This window comes from Hemibagrus wyckioides, linkage group LG19 (assembly GCF_019097595.1).
Source record: "Hemibagrus wyckioides isolate EC202008001 linkage group LG19, SWU_Hwy_1.0, whole genome shotgun sequence".
NCBI classification, from domain to species: Eukaryota; Metazoa; Chordata; class Actinopteri; order Siluriformes; family Bagridae; genus Hemibagrus; species Hemibagrus wyckioides.
In genome coordinates this window covers 6571852-6588025 of record NC_080728.1, presented here as the reverse complement: position 1 = coordinate 6588025, position 16174 = coordinate 6571852, and positions in this window count along the sequence as shown.

The following is a 16174-nucleotide window of genomic DNA, read 5'->3' as shown; positions in this document are numbered from 1 at the left end:
TGACAATAAAGTTGAATCTAATCTAATCTAATCTAATCTAATCTAATCTAATCTAATCTAATCTAATCTAATCTAATCTAATCTGCTTTAGTGTTTTCTTTCCTTTACATAAACAGGCCTCCTCAGGCCTCTGTTCTTGGTCACTCTTGCTACAATGGCGATCAAATGAAACTGTTCTCCAGGGTTTTTGATTGTTGTGGCTTAAATTGGCAAAATTGCAAGCACAGGATTCTTCTTTTAAAATTCCTACCATCCATCCATCCATCCATTTTCTATACCCACTTTATTCCTAATTAGGGTCACGGGGATCTGCTGGAGCCTATCCCAGCACTCATTGGGTGAAAGGCAGGGGTACCCCCTGGACAGATCGCCAGTCCATCACAGGGCAAACTCCTACCAGTAAAGCCAAATATGTAAATACTCTCTATGATAGCTGTACTGGTGTTCAATGCATGTGAATGCAAGAGGGTTTTGGCTAAATGTGTGTTGTGATGAAGTCACATGATGCGTTTTGGACCAAATCTGCAGAAAACCTGCGATCATTTTGAGAAGAATTTTTTTCTCGGAACATTTTTAATAACCTCAGAACATCCCAGAGGTTTGTGCGTAAATTTGCGGTAATTAAAAAAAACCCCACAAAATATCTCACTCCCTATATTACCATATACATGTATGTACTGTATACATTTTCTGCTGATGGTTGGATCCAGACTTTCTCCTGGAACCACTGGAAAATAAACCCAGGAGATGATGTCAGTCATTGCAGGGGCATCACACACACATTCACACACAATTTAGAATAGCCAGCTCTCCTAGCGACATGTTTTCGGGAAGTGACAGGACACCAGAGTGCCTGAAGGAAACCCATGCAGAGATGGGAAAAACATGCAAAACTCTGGATGAAGCCCTGGGGCTATGAGGAACAAACATTTCCTGCTGCATCACTGTGGCAAGCCAAGTTACACCAAAATATACTGAACGCATTTCTGTTGTTATTCAGTTATCCAGCTGTGAAATTTCTTATTTTCTAACCACCCTGATGATGAAGCGTACCACGATGGAGAGGATTACTGGAGAGTTGCAGTTTTTAGCTTCAAACAAAACAAAAGCGAATCTTCAGAAGAATTCTCTCTCTGCTCTGTCTTCTGTCTCTATTCTCACTGCGCTTTAAAACTGAACAATCCCTCCCTCTCAGAGTGTACTCTTGTGGAGTACAGCAGCACGGTTGAACTCCCTACAGCATTTGAGTTATCCCTGTATGAGCGATGCTGGAGTGCTGGCACAATGCACCACAGCCTGTGTTATTATACTCATATATTTCAGCTGCATCCATGCCAGGGATGGATGGTAGAGCACACGTTTAGTTCCGCTCGTGGAGGAAGAGGTGATTTTTCTTGTCTCTTTCTTTTCATTTTTCTTTTTCTGGGGGGAGGGAGAGGGGGTGAGGAGAGGGAGAGGAGGGGGTATGTGGATGCGTAATCACCTCATCTGTCATGCTGGTCACTATTGAGTCGCGTTCATTCGTCACAAGAAATAGTCGGGCTGTCCTACGGGACCTTCGGTGATAAACTGCTATTCAGTGCATACTTGGGTGCTAACTCATGGCTCCCATTGTTAGTGTGATAATATTCCTGTACCTCAAAATTCAATTCATAGAGTAAAAAAAAAAATGTTGAGTTATATTTTTTGTACAATACATGCTTATATTTTGGTTACAAAATATTGTACGCTAATCACATAATTGTATGCTAATTACTTTTGAACATGTGATTGGTTAATTCTGGGAACAGTCACATGCCCCATTATAAAAGGGTGTACACACTTGCGCAATCAGGTTATTGTACGTTTTCCCAGAACACACTGCAACCTACAAACATGTCCACCCAAGACAGTCACCCGATTACACACACTTCTACACAATCTCTATATCCTATGCAATATCTATATCTTGTAAAGCTCAGTGTGTACCTGCTTGAACTTAGCAAACCGTGCTTTCTCGTGTATTATTTTTCCAGCTCTCACATTGTTTGCTAGATTCTGGATTTGCCCTGTTGTTGATGTTGCCCTGTTGCCCTATTGCAGATTGCCTGACCTCTGCTTGTTTTGGATTTGTCATCCAGTTTCTTTATACTGCAATTGCATCCATTTCAGCAATCCGTACCTACCACCTGAATACTGTTAGGTTGTTATGTCACTGTTTTTCCTGATAGAGTTCACCACCGCAGCTCACTGATCATCTTATTTGATTTGGCACAGGTTTTACTTCCCTCCCCGATTTCTCTAGGCTTGAGAGTGCACTGTCTTGTGCTCTGTGCTCATTTCATCTCGGTTGGATTACAGCAATTCCCTGTATGTCAGCCTGCCTCAGTCCACCTTGTCTCGACTGCAGATGGTTTAAAATACGGCAACCAGACTGTTAACAGGAAGAAAGAAAAGGGATCATAATTCTCCTATTCTTGCCAAATTGAATTGGCTGCTGATTACATTCACAGTTGATTTGAAGATGAGGCACTGCACAAAATGGCTCCTGATTATATCAGTGATCTTCTTAAGTCCTATATGGCCACTAGGTCACTAAGGTCATGTAGTTGATAGGTTTATCTGTTCCTTGTTCATGCTGTAAATCAAAGAGGGATAAGGCTTTTTCTGTAGCTGCCCCTAAGATCTGGAACAATCTACCTTTAAACATCAGGCCTCATCAATATTGAGTGATTTTTAACAAATTTTTAGTTTTTAGCTTTTGATTAATTATGTACTGTTGTTGTTTTTGTTGCACTTCGGGTCAGGTTCTGTTGCTCTGTAATTAAAATCTGACTTGACTCTCTTTGGTCGGTTCCTTTGCCAGGAATCGAACTCGGGCCATGGCAGTGAGCACACAAAGCCTAACCATTAGTCTTCCAGGGACCCTGGTGGCTAAACCACATTAAAGGAGGAAAAGTTCTGACATGATTTATCTTAGCTTTATTTGTTACATCCACAAAAACTTTTGCAGTAACATATAAGATGAACTTTAGTACCTAAAGCAAACAAATGCCCTATATGTGTCCCTATATATAATTCTGCAACAAACACAACAATAATAACAGGATGAAGTACATTATAGTACTTTAACACTGATAACATCCCATAATATCCATTGTTCTGAAAAGCATCGGTAATATAATTGGTCTAGCACTTTTAAGCTCTCCCTCTCTTACCAAGTATTTTTTGGCACCCACATCATCTTGTTTGCTCTTAACAAATGTCTAATGTGGATCACTTTTGTAAGTGCAAACTACAACAGCCAACAATAAATACATTTAACAGTATGAAGTGAAGGTTGGAACTGATGAAGCCTATCACTGACAGTCTAATTTATTTAACTTTTATAATATATTTTCCATAACAGGCCATGAGCAGAGGTTTAGAATACAGAAACATGTGGCTTAACTATGTGGTAATGATGATTGTTGTTGCCTATCTCAGTGGGTCTTTCTGTGTATTTGCACTATACTTTGCAACATTATCAACAGATAACGGCTTTGTAATATTAACACAGAGTTACTAATAGTGTGGTATTTATTATTTTGATTAGATATCAGTGAGTATCATTAGAATACTATCATCGAGAGCGGTCAAAGGGAATTACTTTTGTCAATAGTTTGCATATATAAGTATGAGATATTGGTTTAATTATTTGGCAAATGAATGCTAGCTCATTTTAAGCATTAATTTCTTTAAAGTAGAATAGAACAAAGCTTGAAAATAGAAACATTTGCATTATATATAGGATTAGTAAGCTTATTTTTTGGTTTATTTATGGCCATGTAATAAGAAATTGAAGATGGATTTGACTAGATTCAAAATACATATATACATACATATATATATATATATATATATATAATCTTTATCACATTTAAAGAAATAGATCAGATCTGGACCAGTTCAGGATGCTGTGTGAACGTACCAAAGAAACTGAAGACGAACCGATCAAAAACTAATACAAAACAAGAGAGAGCAATCAACTCCCATTAGGGCAATAAAGCAATGACAGGGAAGGGGTGGAGGCTGGACTAGAATCTAAAATAATTACAGAAATGTTGATCCTTATATTCCTGTTATTTAAACGTTTTAAGATGTAAGATAATTTACCATAAAAAAAATAAACATTAAAATGGTAAATGTCCATAAAAACTATAGAACAGAGTCACAACTTGGCTTCGAAGCGCTCAATAAGTGCCATCAATCATATTTTTTCATCTTGAGTTTGTTCTCTCTGTGTCGGTGGCCCCGCCCCTTAACTGGCTCCCTGCAGTTGATATTATAGTGCATATTTACAGAGTAAATTATGCTGCATCGCAGAACTCCAGTTCGGTCCTCAAAGTGCTGCTTTCAGCATAAATCATGCTCTAATCCCCCACACACGTTCAATTAACACTGGCCCATTTGCACACAGCCCATTCATCACTCAGTGTTTCTAAACTCTGCATGTTCAAGCAAGAGAACACAGAGTGAGGATAGATTTCAGTATGTGTAGGATGTCTGATCATTGAGAGATCGTTGGGGGATGATGTATGCATAACAATGAGAGCAAGAGCAGTCTTATATGTCAAAAATGACGATAATCTCTGATTCTCATCAATCTGTTCCTGATATCTTCATTTATTCCCCAATAAATCCTCAACGTATTTTAAAACTGGCTTTATGAACCCAACAAGCCTGTTTTTAACACTGTTTACTTTGCTGTGTCCATGTTCAGCTTCGTGTCACACTCTAAAGTGGTGGTTAATGTGTCATATGATAGTAGACACTCAGTGCTTTAAGACGTTGTAGTATTAAAAGTATTTCTTTGAAATATTAATCAAAAAGTTATAAACAAAAAAACAATTCCTTTTTTACACAGTCTCCAAAGTAAATGATGATGTCAAACCCATTTCTGCTTTCTGTGATGCCCCAAGTGCTTCTTCATAATTATCTCAAATCTGAAGGTGTCATCTTCAACCACAAGGTTATCTTATCAGAGGTAAAAACATCAGACACTGAAAGCCAACAGAGTCCAGACACACTTTATATCTGGCAATAAAATTGTTTATACTGACTGAAAATGTCAGACGGGTCAATTTCCATTCCTCTTGCATTAAAGGAACGCCGGTGTACTGGTAAACAGGTTACATTACAAATCTCAGAGTAATGTGGATGTGTAATTTAGTAATTTAGTAAACCCTATCATTTGGCAAATTACACTGAAATGACATTATATTGTTTACTCCATCTCTGTGAAGGGCGACTCTCATTCGCTTAATAGAGTTCCGTGTTTGTTTCCATACAGAAGCAATTCCACCTAGGAATTTCCTCTACGATTTCTCCAACGCTGCACTTCCAATCAGGCCAATTTATTTCTGCTCAGAGTAGGGGGTACAATGTGCATTTTGGCCCAGACTTACCACAGAGCCAGGAAATGTGGCCCTAATGAAGACCCCAGAGGGTCTGCCTACTGAGTGATGCATGACATCATATGAGCGCGCCGTTCCGTTTCACAAGAGGAGGCTGGAGAAACTGCTGAGAAACAATTAGAGTGTTGGAAACGTAATACTACCCAGAGTTAATGGAGATTTTACAAGCTGGCCTGCAGGCAGTCGGGGATCTTTCCTGATGCGGATATTGAGCTTGTCCTGCATGCAAGATTGAAGGGAGTAGAGGATGCTTAATAAATGAGAGTGACTGCTAGTCGTGACAGCTTTATATTGTCTCTGTGGAGAGAGTAGGTCATACATACTAAGTGGGTTGCTTTAGTAACAGCCTATCTGTAATCTACTTTACAAACATCTGGAATACCAAGTTTTCATAAACTGCCATATCAGACCTAGTGCAGTCCATTGGTTTGGAATACCTGCTGTAAATGCATGAACATAATTTCCATCATTAAATCAGTCCTAGTCTGTAAATGTTCTAGTCTTTGTATGAGCACATTACAGTACTCTAGGGTGTATGATTTGTCCAACAGACAAGTGGTCATTTCTCAGCCTGAGCTTGATGAATGAACTGCCACGGAATAAAAAAGGATTTAATCACAAACTGATTTTGCCGTGCATCAGTGAACGGTCTGTTTGAATTGCAGAATGCCCCCCTGTTGATCTTATTGAATAATCATGTTAATTCAACCCCGCAGCAGCTCTTTGGAACAACCGGTGTGAATTTAAGTGAGTAATATAGACCTGAGATCATTGATGAATTGCAATGGAAATATATCTGCTGGGATAATTATTATAAAGCAAATTTGAATAGACTGCTCTCTCATGTATAAATGTAAACTCACTGATATTATTGTACAGACAATCTAAATGACCTTCACAGTTTTAGGCCAGAAATACTGCGGTGCAATGTCAGTCTGTGTGCTGTGGAGCTCAGGGCTGATCCACAGAGTGTATGCGCATGTACGAGGCTTGTCGCGATTTCGATTCAACATGGAGACCCGCTTAACTGGGGCAACTACATGAAAGAAAGACATCTGCGAGAAAGTCTCCCTTCAGCCAATATAGGCTCATTAATGTTTCATCAACATGAATAAAACAAGGAGCATTCACAATTAGGCCAGCCTGGAGAAACAGGTAACAACTGACATGTTTTATATTTCTACTCCTGCACACTTTAGATGAAGCATAATGAAACATTTCACAAATTCTCTGTAATAATTTGAAGTGTAGTTTTTCATACAGGAGCTCAAAGCGAAGTATTAAGATATAGAAGAAAATCAGGGGCAGACACTAATGTGGTCAAAAGACAGGCACCAGTATTTGATACATCTGTACTGATCATCTCAGTTAGGCAGTGGATGGAACAGATGTTTTATTTGTAGAATACTCAAAGATGCGAATGCTCACACACTGCACTCAGTCGGCGGATTTAGAAGCCAATTTGGAGACCTCAGTACCACAGTTCTGAGCGGCTGCTAGCCACAAACAAACAGACCAGAGTACAAACCCAAAAGAAAGCTTGAGCAGTTAGAATGTGTGAAATAGCATGTAAAAGTATGCAGGTATGTAGAGTTCATCAAAACATGGCTACATTTATGCCATTTTTGCAGACAACCTAGTCCAAAGTGACTTACAGAAGTGCTTCTCTATCAATGAATACATCGATACTGGTTCACTAGGTCACTCTTCAAAAATATTATGAGCCTAAAAATGCTGTGGGGAGGAAATATAGCAAGAAAAGCACACAGACAATCTTTAAAACTTTTTTAGGTGCTAGTTCGAGTACTTCAAGAAGAGGTAAGTCTTTAGATGTGGTTTTCTTTAGACAGCCAGTGATTCAGCTGTTCGGACATCAAGGGGAAGTTCATTCCACCACCTAGACATTAAAAGAGAGAAGAATCTTGATGCATAATTTCCTTATACCCTGAGAGGAGATAGTGGGACCAGTCGAGCAGTGCTGGACGATCTGACAGAGTTTGGTGCAGTGCAGGATGTGATAAAAGCTTTGTGGTAAATGGGTGTTAGTGCATTTTCTTGGTTTTGTAGGCAAGCCTCAGTGTTTCTAAATCAGATGCAGGAAGCCACTGGAGCAATGAGGTTGAAAAGAAGTCACACAGCTGCATTCTGGATCATTTGCAGAGGTTGCAGTCCTGCCAGGAGTGAGCTGCAGTCTCTAAATTGCAAGGAACTGAACGAGCACCTGAGTGGCCTGTGTGGATAGAAATGGCAAATCTTTCTGATATTGTAAAGGAGAAATCGACATGAGCGTGTCAGATTAGCAACGTGAGAGGAAAAGGACAGGTGATTATCCATGGCTACCTCAAGGTTGTGTGCAGTGACTGAAAGTGAGATCATTGAGTTGTCCAGAAAGATCACAAGATCCTGACATAAGAAAGGTTACTTGCATAACCTAGTATCACAGTGGACAAAGGAATAAATGCTGCTTTCTAAATGTTGCTTTATTATTATTCTGAAAAATGCATTTTACCCATGTGTACATTGTCTTTACTTACATATAAATTTGTCAGTGTAATAGCACTGGGATATAAATCACACCCCAATCATCCATTTAGAGTTTATATTTATGGTGCTTTTTTTTAATCCCTGCCTTCATTTCTCCATATTTTTATGGCATTTTTGTGCACAAGAGAGGGAGAAGTGGGGACAATGACAGCAGGTTAGAGAAAAACTGAAAGATATAAAAGGAAAAATGGCAGGGAAATCCAGGATAAAGTGTTTGGTCAATAAAAAAAAAAAGTACTGCACTGGCACTGAGAAAGGTGTAATGTGTAGGTGGGTGTAACGTCTGGGACCCCCGCCCTATGCGGGGCTCGACCCCAGACGCCCGTGGTGTGTGCACGCACGCCAGCACACGGTGTAATGAGACCCATGCGCAGGATTCAGTGAAGCACTGCTTTTATTACATTTAAGGCGCGAAATAGGGAAACAAACATAACACAAGACATGGCGTGGTTAACTAAACTAAACAAAACCTAGACCTTAGCTTGGACATGGAACCTAGCAAACAAAACCCCAACAGAAACCACGGTACAGATAACAATCATGGACAAGGACACAAACACAAGGATCCCTATTCATAGGGGTAGACATTAGGGCTAATGGGATACAGGTGACACAATCAGGATAGGCACAATAGGAAGGGCGTAACAAAAGACACACAAAGAAGCAGGCTTCCAAGGTTCACCTGCCAGCGCCCTCTCTGGGCCTGGCAGGGAACTGTCCAGCTGTTCCTGACAGTGGGCTACAGTCAGCTGCTGCTCCCTGGGGGAAAATGGCACATGGGAAAAAAATGACAGAACTTGATTGATTCAATAACTTTTTCACACTTGTCATATCCAAGCTGAAATAGTGTGCAGACTGAGGAAGTTGAATGATACATTTGAATTTACTTCAGGTTGATTGGAATTCATGCTTTGAAACCCCTTTTCTTTTGTTGTAGAGCTCCACTCTTCTGTGAAGGCTTTCCACTAGATGTTGGAGCGTGTCTGTGGGGATTAGTGATCTGATAGTGAGCTACAAGAGCATTAGTGAGATCAGACACTGATGTTGTAAGAGTGAGGAGGTCTGGGGTTCAGTCGGTGTTCCAGTTCATCCCAAAGGTGTTCAGTGGGGTTGAGTCAGGGCTCAGTGCAGGACACTCCAGTTCTTCCACTCCAGCCTTAACACACCATGTCTTCATGGGGCTCAGGGGCTTTGTGCACAGGGGCACTGTCATGCTGGAAGAGGTTTCAGTCTCTTAGTTCCAGTGAAGGTTAGTTGTAAACAGCACAGAAAGACAATGTAACATTACCAGGTAATGTGTCCACATACTTCCACTTCCAATCAGCTGCTTGTTCTTACGAAGCAGAGATTAAGAGTTGAAATTTGACTTTTCTTACCTGTAATACGCATTTCCTTTGCATAGCTGATGACCTCATGTTTCTCTGGAAACTGTGAAATGTTTTTAAAGTTAAGAAAACCACAGTCTACTACAGTGCATAAGAAAATATCCCCCCCATCGCTGACTGCAACTTTATCATTGTGTCTGTGTGAGACGTGAGGTATTTTATTATAAAATATTCCATACGATTTAAAAAAAAAAAGTGATTTTCTGCTTATTTATTTCGATACTAGATTGTGGATTGTGTTGAAGCAGGGCAGGGTTGGCATATGGAGGTATTGTGGAACCTGATAGCAGTGGTCAGAAAACATGCCCCTCCGAATAAGCCGGTTAAACTTGCGTGAGGCCATGTAACATCCAGAGCATTTTAATATTGCATTTTATTCATTATAAAACTGTACAGGTTGATGCTGCACTGTCTTGCACTGTATTGTTCACATAGTCCTGTGTTTTATGTAGCACCATGATCCTGGAGGAATATTGCTTCATATTACCGTGCACTGCACCAGCTGTATATGGCAATAAAAATAACAATAAAGGCTTTATGACTTGACTTGAAGTGATTGAGATGTGAGAAATGTATAGAACATTCTCCAAAACTGTTATCCTCCTCTTCTCCAGCCCTGACTCCTCTTACTTTAGACTAACACCTTTTCTGTATTAATATCCATGTCATAAAGTGGTTCAGGTTGTGGGGTGGAAGATAATGGAATTGCTTTTGTCTGGTTATGTATTTGAGCTTTGGAGAGAACACAGAGCATTCTGATAGGCATATTCGTTATGTAACAGTTCTGGCTTGGGTTAATGCAGTCTGCTGTCCCTGGTAGTGGGATGGAAGTGTGTGCTGGTGATTTTCTCAGCCCTACACACACACACACACCAAACTATCACATTCACTGTCACACTTAGTTATAGCAAATGCCTCTCACTGATGAATGCCTTTCTAATCGAGCTGTCTTGAGAACCTCTCCTCCAGTTTGTTCCTTCCGATAACTGATATCACCATCTATATGTCACAGGATTCAGTGTCTATCATAATATTATAATAATAACAAAAATCTCACCGGGAACAAGACCCATTCCTTCCTGAGCTAGGTAATATGAAAGTGCCTCTCCTTATAAAAATTAGCTTATGCATCATTTAGCGAACCATTTCTCTAAGATACACATGTAAGGAATTTAAGTGTCTGCCGGAAAAGTGTCTGCTGTGGTCTGAATCCTCTCTCTCCCACATGGCACAGCTGATAAATGATCCCACTGATCCGCAATAATCCCATTCGCAAATAAAGGTCTTCACGTACCAGCTATACATTCACAATTATATCAAGAAGGTGTGCATTAAACAGTATGGGAGCAGAAGAAGGATAAAAAGGAAATCAAATGGTTGATAGTTCCTGCTCAAGATGTATCTACTGTATGTTAAAAAACAGAGACGGTTTTGATCGTCAAGGTTCAAAGGTGAATCCGAGATGCTTGTCACATATGCTTTGTTACAGCTGTCACTGGAAAAAAGATTTTCATCAAGCTTTTCTTGACACAATACAAAGATACATGTGAGCTGATGGCAGTCTTATTCCAAACACAAGCTCAGAACCTTAACCAATGATTCACTAAGTGGTCTTTTTTCTTCTCTAGTATGGAAAATTCCTTTCCTGTGTACACAATATTAAGTCCCATCTTACAGAATATCTGGTGATTGATGGAGTTCTTTATACTTCAGTAGTTTGGGTAGAAAAGAATTCCCAAAACTTTACTGGAACACTGTGAAGATCAACATCAACAAATAGAGGCACTACAGTGAAGATCACCAAGAAAATGATGCCCCTCCAGGATCTATCTATCTATCTATCTATCTATCTATCTATCTATCTATCTATCTATCTATCTATCTATCTATCTATCTATCTATCTATCTATCTATCTATCTATCTATCTATCTGTTTTACTTATATTCACTAATATGTTAAAGAAATTTTCACTTCTAAGCTGTGCTCCTTCTTCACTGATTTTGTGGTTTGACTTCTAGTTGGAATGGGTCTCATTTAGTAACATGTATTTCAAAAATGTCAACATTTGTTCTTATGCACAAAACTGTAATTGTTATATGAAGAACAGGGGGCATGGATGTGTATATCACAGCGTTGGTGATATTAGGTTCCTCTCTGCGTGGAGTCTTGCAGGTTCTCATCATATCCATGTGGATTTCCTCCAGGTTCTTCACGTTTCTTCCCCTGCTCAAAAACAGGGAATCAGTGGAATTACCTGCGAAATTTCCCCTGAATGTGAATGTCTGTGTTAACATGTGTGTGTCTTTGTGTGTGTGTGTGTGTGTGTCTTTGTGTGTGTATGCTGCTCTATAAAGTCCTGGCATTCCATGCAGGTTGTATTTCTGCCCTCACGCCCAGGATAGGGTTCCCAGGATAGACACCAAATCTGAGATCTTGACCAGGATAAAGCACTTACTAAAGCTGAATAAAAAAATAAAATGAATTCATCCAGATTTCTTTAGCAATATTGTCCTTTTGTAATTGAAATTTTCACTAACAGTGGTTCATAGCCACTATGTCCATGCTGATACGTCTCTTTAAAGGATTACTTTAAAAAAAAACAGGACTCCAAGGTTATATCATAGTTATATGCACTAAAAAGCATGCAAATAAAATAATTTTCAACAGCAAACTCATTCTTCATTGTAATATTTTTGTAAGCTTTTAGAAATTGTAAGGAAAAGTTTCTAATGGTTCATTTTTCATATGACACGATTGTAGTCCAAGTGACATTCGTAAAATAAAGGAATTGTGTAGAAATGTTGTTTCTCAGGTGCCTGTTGTGTATCAGTGTAAAGACACTGCATATAAGTTGGAGAAACAAAGAAAAGCAAAGGAAAAACTGTGGGCAGTAATCTTCATGACGGTTGATAAACCTTCACTATACTTCACTATATGTTCTGCTCTAAAATGTGTACTGTGTAAGGTGTTTAGCTGTGCTGCTTGTTTCCTTGCGCTAACGTAGGCTCCAAGTGATGGCACAAATTTAGTAGCGGTTTCAGGAGATGGTAGGCAGACCTGCTGATAAAGCACTTGGAGCTGTCAGCTACAAATTGGTCTGGTCCCTAAAATGTTTCTCTCTCTCTCTCTCTCTCTCTCTCTCTCAGAATGGCTTTCTCTCCAAATCATCCAGCTGAACTAGATAAACCATACTGCATTCATTTTCGTGCCGACTCTCTTCATCTTTTTAAAAAACAGGATTAAATTGAAACTTGACACATCTTTGTATTTAATAATAGTTATGCCTAAAGAAAAAAAGTCATTGATTTTAACAGATAATTCAACTGAATGGTTGTCAAGACCTGCCCTGTGATGGACTGGTGACCTGTCCAGGGTGTACCCCTGCCTTTCGCCCTATGTGCACTGGGATAGGCTCCAGCAGACCCCCGTGACCCTAATTAGGAATAAAGTGGGTATAGACAATGGATGGATGGGTTGTCAAGACCTGTGAATAAACGAGTTTCAGAGCTAAGTATACTTCTGAATTTATTTTCCGTGGATAAATGCTTAAACAAAGCTGTGTGTGAATATACACCCAAATTTACCCAAGCTTCCGAAGGCTTCATTAATTGTTTTGTTGTTGAAAAGTTTGTACAAACAATGTATATGTAAATTTGTGCATTCACACACTTCTTACATCACTAAACAATGGCCTTGAAATACTCGAATGGGATTCGAGCCACTTTCATATGCCGTTTTTTTTTGTTTGTTTTTTTATATTAGATACATATCTGATGTATGGTAATACATATGGATGCATATTTTCATAATTTGGTATTATCTCCATGTCAGCAGCAGCAATAAAGAACCGTCATAAATGCATTACTCATCCGACACAAAATAAAGAATAATCTCAGTGTGAGCTCAATTATATTCAAATAGATTCAGGAGATAAAACCAGTTTCTTCTAGATTAAAAAAAATGTTAATATAGGGACCCAGACTCACCTTAAATTCCTCTTTATCTAAATTACTACAATGCTTACCAGTGTGAATTTTCACCGTCTTATTTTGTATGTTTTAAAAGATAGCCGCTAGATTACAAATTTACAAGTACAATTTAGTTTTCTTTTAATATGTTTTAGCTAAAATTTAAGCTTCAGAATTGTTGGTCTCAGCAGCATCTCTCATACAGATCTCATATCTCACATACACATAAAAAGTCCCATCTTACAGAATCTATAGTGATTGATGGAGTTCATTCGTTTTAGGTCAGTAGGTTGGGTAGAAAAGAATTTCCAAAACATTAGCTGTACCATGGAACATTGTAAAGGTCATCTTTAACAACTGAAGAACATGATTTTCTTTTAAAATTAACAAAGTTCAAGACAAAAACTTACCATGGGGGCTGTCAAGAGACCTACAGTAACATTAAAGGAGCTGCAGAAATATTCAGCAAGTACTGGTCAATCCCTGCATCGAGTGACATCACTCTCTCATGTCAGAGCTAAGAGACTTTGCCCAAATATGTGGCAAGATGTGCTATGGCTTAATGAAACCATGACCTTTCTGTGGATAAATGTCTGACAGCAAAATTTATCAGCCACAAAACACCACCCCCAGAGTGAAGCATGGTGTGTGCAAAATCATGCTATAGGGCTGTTTCTCTTCAGCTGGACTCAGGCTCTAGACAAGATAGAGAGATCTATTAGGGTCCAAAACCTGCAGGCCTCTGTTAGACAGGTGAAGATGAAGAAAATGTTCCAACTTGACAGCAACTCAGAGCAGAAATCCAAGTCGACTTTAGAAAAAGAAGATCAAAGTTTTTGCATGGTTCAATCAGAGTCCAGGTCTAATTCCTATTCAAAACCTGTGCAATGGCTTGAAGAGGGCTGTGCAGAGGATAGCCACTCACAATTACTTAGATGTAGAGCACTGGAAGAGTGGAATAAAATTGCCAAATCAAGATACAAATAAATTGGTATCGAAGAAGAAGCCTTTATTATCGCCACACATGCATTACAACACAGTGAAATTCTTTTCTTTACATATCTTAGCTAAGAAAGTTGGGGTCAGAGCACAGGAACAGCTATGATACAGCACCACTGGAGCAGAGAGGGTTAAGGGCCTTGCTCAATTGCCCAACAGTGGCAGCTTGGTGATGTTGGGGCTTGAACCCCAACCTTCCAATCAACAACTCAGACTGTTAACCGCTTGAGCCACCACTGCTCCCAATATACTAAATAAATAACTTCTTACACCGAAAGACTGAGTTCTCAATTTGGAGTGCACTTTAACAATTTTAAATTTTATTATTAACAGGGTTTTTAATATTTCCACTAAAATATTTCTGTTTGTGGTTCAATTTTTGTTTGTTGGTAAATCACAATAAAAGTCGAAAAGTTCTTACGTGATTTATCTTGAACTGAATTTTTTATATATCGCAAAAAAAATTTTTTTAGACTTAATTTTAGACTATTTACATCCTCTCTACTTCTTTGTTTGTTTGTGTTTGAATTCTGTGTCCTGGAGGAACCGTGACAGCTGTTACTGAATGTAGAGACTCTATATGTCTTATGTACATAGCCGCATCCTCTCCCAGTTAAACTGCCTACAGTGAAGCAGCACATGCTATTTCTAGAGTCCCCCCCCCCACTCACACTTGCCCACTAACATCAAACTACAACCCCCACCCACACTGCCCCAATCGTAGGCTGATTACACTCCGTCCTCCTTATTTTTATAGCTTGGCTGTCCCACTCTCTTGACAGATCACTCTGTGGTGTTCAGATCCCTGCTTGTTTTTTTCTCCCCTTCCCACTACTTTTGTCACTATTTATTATCCCAAACTCTCACCATGTTTTTAACTCTTATGATAAGAGACACAATGGCATCAACGCTCTCCCTTTCAAGAGCTGCTTTAGCTGTGCAGCTCTGATGAGTTTAGAAGTAAATGGTCAATTACGGGGTTGCTATACTGTGATTTTGTTTGAGGCTGAGACATGCATGAAGAGAGCTGCTTCTTGAATACAAATTCCTTACGTTTAATTTAAAGCTTTTATTTGGAACCATTCTCAGTAGGTCTAAGAAACATAGCACACCTTCACCTATTATAACACTCATCAAAACACCGGTGACCAGGTAAAATGAAATCTAATCTAATCCAATCTGATCGAATCCAATGATATTTAATTGAATCTAATCTAATAATTTAGGCCTATAATTACATTAATCTAGAAATCCTGAAAATGAGCTTTTATACATGTTATATATTAATAATCTGGGGAATCTAAAACACCCCTTTTCACATTTTGACCACAGTCACCCTTCCTTATTTGCATTTCCAAGTATGCGTGCATCTACAAGTTCAATTCAATTCAGTTTTATTTGTATAGCGCCTTTTACAATGGACATTGTCTCAAAGCAGCTTTACAAAAGAAGATAAAAAAAAGGAGAGGGGGAAAAAAAATAAAATAAAATAAACAAATAAAAATAAATAACTAAATAACTTGAAATAAAAATAAATTATTTGATTTAATTATTACACTTTTTTATCCTTATTTTATCCCTAATGAGCAAGCCTGTGGTGATGGTGACAAGGAAAAACTCCCTGAGATGATATGAGGAAGAAACCTTGAGAGGAACCAGACTCAGAAGGAAACCTCATCCTCATTTGGGTGACACTAAAACAGTAAATAATGTAACTGTAACTGATTAAATGTCCTTTCTATAACAGCAAGTATATCAAGGTGTGTCCTATATTCCGTAAATAGTACCATTTGGGGTGATTGATGGCCTGTGATGCTTGCTCGTAGACTGTATAATTCATAG